Genomic DNA, 8,662 nt, shown 5'->3' on the forward strand with positions numbered 1-8,662 from the left:
GGGCATAGGGAAGTTAACTAAGATCTGTATGACATTTTACATTTGTCAAAGTCCCTTAAAGTTTCATAGCATCTCTCAGCAACCTGCACGTGTCCTAGAGGAGGTGCGGTGCGTCCACACCGGCTTCCCTGGGTGCCTGGTGTGGGACTGGAGGTTGAATGGAGAGAACAGAACAGAGCCCATGGTTAGAAACACCTGTGGACCCCAACCTTGAATCTCAAGGTCATGATGCCTTTCTATCGGGTTTCCTAGATCACTAGCCTGGGAGAGAAACAAGGAAAGAATAGAGGAAAATCTACACACTCACTAAAGCTTTTGGGGGGGTAAGTGCTTGAATTTCAGCTCCACCTTGCAGAGCTACACATATGTACCTGTAGCCCCATTTCCTGGTAGCATGAGACATGTGATCATCATGCTAATGATGGCCTGGAGAATGGTCGCTCTTCGTGGAGACAGTGTATTGGCAGGTGCATCTCCTCCCGTCAGGGCTGCTCCTCAGGCAAAGAGGAGAGAACACTCAGTACGCTTCCCACCTGAAGACAGGTTGCACGTGGGCCCTGCTGGGGCGCCTGTTCTCCTAGAGCCCACGGTAGCCCTCTTCCTGAAAGGGATGGGGGTAAACTCCTACCACCACCTGCTGAAGGACCCACTTCCTTTCGTCTCCCTGCATATTTGGGATTCTGGCTGGGTCATCTCTCTCATCTGTGGGCGTCTTATTCTAATAAGAAAGCAAGATCTTTTAAATGAGGTCTATAAATTTGGTTTCTCACCCCTTGGATGTCCTTGTAATACACAGGGGTGGGCAAAAGTAGGATTGGGGTTGTAATACAAATAAATAATAAAATAATTAATAAATAATAATACAAGAATAAACTGTGTCTCACATACTCATGACTTTTCCCTCTCCTGTGGAATCCTAGAGACTCCTCAACTCTATAATAAATGTCTATTTGTTGAATGAGTGAATAAACTCTTAAGTTGTATCCTGAGAGAACACTGTAATTCTCCTCCTTTTCCTCTGGGCCGTTTCCCCAGACAAACCTGACCCCTGTGTGGGGTCCCGCGACCAGGCAGGTCGCTTTGCATCGGCGCTCGTCAAGGTGACGTGGAGCAGGGAGCTGTGTTCCCACGCTCCCAGCCAGCTCCCCACGGGACATATCCACTTGGGTACCCCCCAGATCGGAAACAGTACCTCTAGTGATCTCGCGATTTCCCCTCCAGGACCAGTTCTTTCCATATTTACACTGAAAGGTATTTGCAACTGTCTTGTTTTAAGCCAAAAACTTTGTGCCGTCCCATTTCCTCCCTTTTTTTCCCCACACCCCACAGCCAATCTGTCAGCGGATTTGTTAGCTCTACCTTCAGAAAACATCCAAACACTGCCCATGTCACCATGTTCACGGCCAAACCACCCTTCTCTCTCGCCAGGATGGTTTCAGTAGCCTTTTAGGTTGTACCTCTTCTGCCCCATCCTGCTCCGCCATTGTCCGTTTTCAACAGTGGCCAGGAAGGTCCTACTAAGGGATGTTGGATAATATTATCTTCTGATCAGAATCTCCGGAGGGCTTCCCTTCTCAAAGGAATATAAGCCAAAGTCTGTACCGCTGGTTCCCCTGTTACCTCTCAGAGCTCATCTCCTGTTACTTGACCCCTTATTCACTCTTCTTCAGCCACACGGGCCTCTTTGCTGCTCTTTGAGTGGGTCTGGCACGTTCCAAAGGCCTTTGCATCTGCTCCGTCCAGCCATCCACTAGCCGTCTCCCTCATCTTCAGGTCCTTAGGCAAATATCTCCTCTTCAGTGAGCCTTCTTTTGGCTGCTTTATTTAATACTGCATCTGACCTCTGCTCCCCTCCTGTATACACATCGAATTGAGTCCCCTGCTTAATTTTTCTCATAGCTTCTGTTATGGGTTGACTTGTGTCCCCAAAAGGATACATTGAAAGTCCCAATGCCTGGTACCTGTGGATGTGATCTTCTTTGGAAGTAATGTCCTTGTAGATTTAATCAAGTTAAGATGAGGTCAGTAGAGTGGGTTCTAATCCAATATGATTTGTATCTTTGTGGAAGAGACAGAGACACACAGGGAGGCTGCTATGTGACAACACAGGAGGAGACTGGAGTGAGGCAGCTACAAGCCAAGTATTGACATCTACCACCGGAAGCAAGGAAGGATTCTGGCCAGACTTCAGAGGGAGCACAGACCTGCCAACACCTGCCCCCAGACAATGAAATAAATAAGTTTTGTTGCTTTGAGTCACCCACTTTGTGGTAAATCATTATGCAGCTCTATCAAACTAATGTGTCATGTATCACACTGTCTGATGTACTACATACTCCACCTGTTTGTTGTGTTTGTAGTCGGTCTCCCCAACACTGGAACGTCAGCTCCAGGCAAGGTGCCCCAGTCCAACACTCTGTCCACACTGCTCTGCGGTGTTCCACTGCTCTGACTTCTGCCTGAAGATTGAGGTTCCTAATGCTGCATTGGGTGAACTGGCAAAGGAATCGCATGAAGATAAGGACTGAACTCCAAACAGGAAGTGGAAATCCTAGCTTCCATCCAATGGTAGTGGGAGAGTAATTTGGGATAAGCTTGAATTTGGAGACTATACAGACTATGTTGCCACCGTGTACAAAGTTATCTATTTGACCATCTAATGTTGACCATGTGACCTGACTGAGTGATGCAAGTGTCTGAACATTAGATGAAAAAAAATGTGGGTGGATTGGTTGGACATAGAAGAAAACATACCCCAGAGAATTCCTGAAAATTATGAGAATATTCTTCAAGTATTTGTTTGTCTTTATTTTTCCCCTTGTATTGTTAGTTTTAATAGCTTTTAATATTTTTTGTAGCACTAGAAGTGCCTCAGTAGCACTATGCCCCAAAGGGAAATGTGTTACTTTTGTAAACACAGTATTATACGCGTTATTGAATTCTGAAGCTACACATGTTAGAACAGTGATGCACAATGTACGAAGCATTAGAGCGTTCGTACACCAAAGAGACATTTTCCATCACCAAGGAGATGCCCTGTACTTTGTCCCTGGTCTGTAAATATAAATAGAAAATGTTAGGGGAAAAATAAGGAAGTTAAAAAGAAAATAAGGTCCAGCTGATGTGGCTCAGTGGTTGAGTGTAAACCCATGCACCAAGAGGTCACCAGTTCGATTCCTGATCAGGACACATGTCCAGGTTGTGGGCCCAATCCCCAGTGGGGGGCATGCAGGAGGCGGCCAATGGATGTTCTCTCTCATTGATGTTTCTCTCTCTCTTTCCTTCTCCCTTCCTCTCTCTGTAAAATCAATAAAGGAAAAGAAAACATTTGAAAAAGAAAATAAGGACTCTTAGGGCAATATAGAGCAACAGTTGGGGGAATAGCCTATGGAGTTAGAGCTGGGTTTGAATTCCGAGTCCAAGACTCAATAGCTGGTCACTAACTACTTATCATGAATAAGTAGTTAGTGACCAGCTATAACTATTTTCCCAGCAATAACACCTGTCTCAGAGTGTTGTTTTGGGTTGGAAATAAAATACACACGGTAAATACTTAGCTCAGTCCTCAGAAAATGGTCCCGATTATTGCTGTGTCCCCTCCAATGCAATCACTACGTACAGATGAGGTTTATTTCAACGTGCTGTGAAGGAATGCCTAGTGAGAGAGTCGTAGCTCACTGCTGCGGGGGAGGCTCCCTGTCAGTGGCGACCTGAAAGTGCGTGTTGGCTGTAGCTGTGACTGTGGGAAAGGGGTCCTCAGCCCTCCTGATTAGCTACTGGACCACTTCCCATCACCATCCTTTTCGTCTATTTGACTATAACAGTATAATCTACCATCCTTTCATTTAAACGGCTCCTTTGATGATAGTCTTCTTCAAAGCATTTCCCAGCTATTCATTAATTAGGCAAATCCCCCCATTTTTCCAGAGCCTACCACTGAGACACTTGAAGAACTTTGGGGAACAGTAAATTCCCCCCTGATTTTCTAGAGAAGACAAACTGATTCCAAAGCATCATGTAGAAGAAGAGAAGGGTTTTATTCCAAGAATTCACCTTCTTCCTGTTGCTTAACAAATTTCATCACTTGGCAGGTTTCCTTCTAAAGCTTTCCCTACCGGCACGAATTGGCCAGACCCTGTAACACGCCAACTGGGCCCTCCTGCAAACGTGGCCTCCCTCTTGTAACTGTGTGTTTCTTTAAGGTCTAGTACCAGGAATTCTGACTCCCCAGCACTCCCTTCATCCCTCCTGTTTCATACCATGGCAAATGATTATCCAGCCGCACGTTCAATTTTTCCCTTACCTGGGAGAAACTGGCTGTTAGATAACTAGAGATTTAGAACTGCCGGCTAAAGGAAAACATCAACTTGGAATTAAATGACCCAGGAACTTGATTGGATCTGCACTCTGGCTGGCCATCTGAGCAGGGAGCTGGCTGTCAACAAATGAAGCAAGTGTTCGTTGAGCACTTTGGTTCCGTCACTGCAGACAGTGCCAAGAGTGGGTTCCGGAGATCGTGCGGTAGATGCTTAAGGGGTCTCTCCCACTGTGTGACTCTGGTCCAAGTCTGACCTTTGCCATTCTAGAAGATGATGGGGAAAAAAAGTGCCATTTTCCTAGGTCTGCAAAGTGGTTAAGAAAATAACTAGATTCTTTGCAATTGCAGAAAAAGTGTTCCTCTTCAGAAATACTGATTTCAGAAAAGGAGTGAAATTGTCACTTGCCCTCTGCAGAGAACCCACACCCAGGATTGGGTGACGTGCTTCTCACTATGCTTATGTACTCAAATGCCCCCTCTTCAGTCTCTTCTGTGGCACATACCACTCTGTATTCTATCAAGGTCATTCAACTTTTACTCAACATGTATTGACTGAGAATGGAGCGGTGCCCATCTCCAGTTCCTCCTCCCATAGAATTCACATTCTAGTAAGGAGGCAGACAATAAAAAATCCCTACCAATATGTAAAATACAATAAGAAGGTTATGGTATGTGCCACAAAGGAAGATAGAAGAGGGGGCATTTGAGTAGAAAGACCTAAGCAATGTGAGAAGAATGTCACCCAATCCTGGGGTGTGGATTCTCCACAGAGGTCAAGTCATCTCATACTCCTTTCCTGAAGTAAATATTTCTGAAGAAGAACACTTTTTCTGCAATTGCAAAGAAGGAGAGGGTGAAGAGGTGGAGTTTCCCCTAAGTTTGAGAACTCTTACCCTAAATTTGGGGATGTCTATTGTTGCCATGTCTATTTAACATAGTTTTGAAGGTTGCAGTCAAGAGAAGAAAAAGGAATAAAAATTACAAAATTATGAGAGAATGAAAGAAATAAAATTGCCTTTACTTACAAATGATGTATTACTTGCCTAAGACATCCAGAAGAAGCTATAAACTTATTAAAATTAATAATAAGTAATCTAGCAAATTTGCTGAATGGAAATTCAATATAGAAAAGTACTTTATTTCTATATACCAGCAAAAATATAAAACAATATTAGAAAACATTACCATTTTATTTTTTTGCTTCAATTAAAGGATTTAATTATTTATTAATTTGTTTTTGTTACAGATGTTTCTCATTTTTCCCCCATTGAAACCCTCCTCCTCTTCCCTCCACACCTGCCTCATCCCCAGCTTTGTTGTCTATGTTCATTGGTCATGCATACATGCATGTAAGTTCTGTGGTTTATCTCTTCCTCTCCTAATCCCCCTCCTCTGAGGCTTGTCTGTCTGTACCCCACCTCTAAGTCTCTGGGTTAATTTTGTTCAGCAGTTTGTTTAGTTCTTCATATTCCATAAATAAGTGAGATCATGTGGTATTTGTCTTTTTTCTGCTTGGCTTGTTTCACTCAGGATAATACTTTCCAGGTCCCTCCATGTCGTCTCAAAGGATAAGAGATCTTTCTTTCTTATAGCTGCATAGTACTCCACTGTGTATATGTACCACTGCTTTTTTATCCATTCATCTACTGATGGACACTTGGGTTGTTTCCAGATCTTAGCTATTGTAAATAGTGCTGCTACAAACATGGGGGTACATATATTCTTTCTGATTGGTGTTTCAAGCTTCTTAGGGTATATGCCTAGAAGTGGGATCACTGGGTCAAATGGCAGTTCAATTTTTAACTTTCTGAAGTAACACCATAGTGTTTTCCACTGTGTCTGCACCAGTCTGCATTCCCACCAGCAGTGTACTAGAGTCCCCCTTTCTACACACCCTCGCCAACACTTGTTGTTTGATGATTTGTGGATGGTGGCCATTCTGACAGGTGTGAGGTGATACCTCATTGTTGTTTTAATTTGCATCTCTCTGATGATTAGTGATGTTGAGCATTTCTTCATATGTCTTTTGGCCATTTGTATGTCCTTTTTGGAGAGGTGTCTTATTTAGGTCCTCTGCCCATTTCTTAATTGGGTTCTTTGTCTTCCTTTTGTTGAGTTGTATGAACACTCTATATATTTTGGAAATTAACCCCTTATCTGATGCATCATTGGTGATTATGGTCTCTCATATAATGGGATCACTTTTTGTTTTGATGATTGTTTATTTTGCTGTGCAGAAACTTTTTAGTTTGATGTAGTCCTGGAAATATTAGCATTTTAAATAGCACTAAAACATTGTATACCTGTGGATTAAACTTAAAAGATGTATAAGACATCCATAAAACTAAAACTAAAAAGATATTGCTAAGTAAAACTAAGGAAGACTAAGGAAATACAGAAGTATATCCAGATTGTGGCTTGAAAGACTCAATATTTTATTTTACTTATTTATTTATTTTTAAATTAATTGGTTTATTTTTGTTACAGATGTTTCTCCTTTCCCCCCAACTGACAACCTCCTTCCAGCTCAACCCCCCCCCCCCCCCCAGTATTGTTGTCTATGTCCATTGGTTGTGCATATATTCATATAAGTTTTCGGTTTATCTCTTCCCATCCCCTATGCCCTCCACCCCTTTCTCTGTTTGTCAGTCTGATCCCTACTTCCATGTCTCTGGGTCTATTTTGTTCATCAGCTTATTTTGTTCATTATATTCCACAAATAAGTGAAATCATATGATATTTGTCTTTCTCTGATTGGCTTATTTCCCTTAGCATAATACTTTCCAGGTCTCTCCATGTCATCTCAAAGGGTAAGAGATTTTTCTTACAACTGCATAGTATTTCATTGTGTAAATGTACCATAGCTTTTTTATTCACTCATTTATTGATGAACACTTAGGCTATTTCCAGATCTTAGCTATTGTAAATAGTGCTGCCATAAACATGGGGGTATATATATTCTTTGTGATTGGTATTTCAGACTTCTTAGGGTATATTCATAGAAGTGGGATCACTGGGTCAAATGGCAGTTCCATTTTTAACTTTTTGAGAAAGCACCATACTATTTTCTATAGTGTGCACCAGTGTACATTCCCACCAGCAATGTGCTAGAATCCCCCTTTCCCCACACCTTCACAAGCACTTGTTTTTTGATAATTTGTTGATGGCAGCCATCTGGTAGGTGTGAGGTGATACCTCATAGTCGTTTTAATTTGCATCTCTCTGATGAGTAATGACATTGAGCATTTTTTCAAATGTGGAAGACTCAATATTTTAAAAGTATAGCTCTTCCCAAATTGAACTATAAATGTATTATGACCTAAATAATTATTCCAGCATATTTTTTAATAGAAACTGAGAAGCTGATTAAAAAATGTATGTGAAAAGTAAAGGACCTTAAATGCTTAAAGGATATTGAAGAAGAACAAAGCTGGAGGGGTTTATACTACCAGATGTCAAGACTTACTCTACAGCTCCAGTAGTTAAGACGGTATGATATTGTACAAGGGGAGACCAATGGGCCAACAGGACAGAGTTGAGGCTAGAAATAGATTCACATGTGCAGAGCCTCTTGATTTGTCATAAAGATGCCCCTGCAGTCCAGTGGGAGAGGATAACATTTCCATTAAACTGTGCTATAGCGCTAAATATTCATATGGAAAAAATGAACCTTACCCTATACTACATCATACAATAAAATCAATCTGAGAGAGAGAGTATAGATCTATTTGTGAAAGAAAAATAAAGTTTTAAGAAGAAAATAGAAGCTATCTTTATGACTTTAGAGTAGACATAGATTTCTTAAGTGAGATACGTATATCATTCACAATTTTAAGACAAGCCCTGATAAGCTGGAATTCAATAAAATCATGACTGTCAATGCTTCAGAAGATAGAATTATTATCAGAATGAAAAGACAAACCATATACTGGGAGAAGTTGTGATATATATATCTGACAAAGGACTGGTATCCTGCACATATAAAGAACTCATATAAAGCCACTGTAATCAAAGCAGCCTGGTACTGGTACAAGAAAAGGCACATAGATCAATGGAACAGAATAGAGAACCCAGAATTGACCCAAGAAAATATGCTCATTTAATATTTGACAAAGGTGGCAAGAGCATACAGAGGAGTTAAGACAGTCTCTTCAATAAATGGTGTTGGGAAAGTTGGACAGCTACATGCAAAAAAATAAAGCTAGAACTCCAACTTACACCATACACAAGAATAAACTCAAAATGGATAAAAGACTTAAATGTAACTTGTGAATCCATAAAAATTTTAGAAGACAATGTAGGCAACAAAATCTTAGGCATCATACACAGCAGAAATTTCACTGA

The sequence above is a fragment of the Molossus molossus genome, unplaced genomic scaffold (genome assembly GCF_014108415.1).
Source record: "Molossus molossus isolate mMolMol1 unplaced genomic scaffold, mMolMol1.p scaffold_m16_p_3, whole genome shotgun sequence".
NCBI classification, from domain to species: domain Eukaryota; kingdom Metazoa; phylum Chordata; class Mammalia; order Chiroptera; family Molossidae; genus Molossus; species Molossus molossus.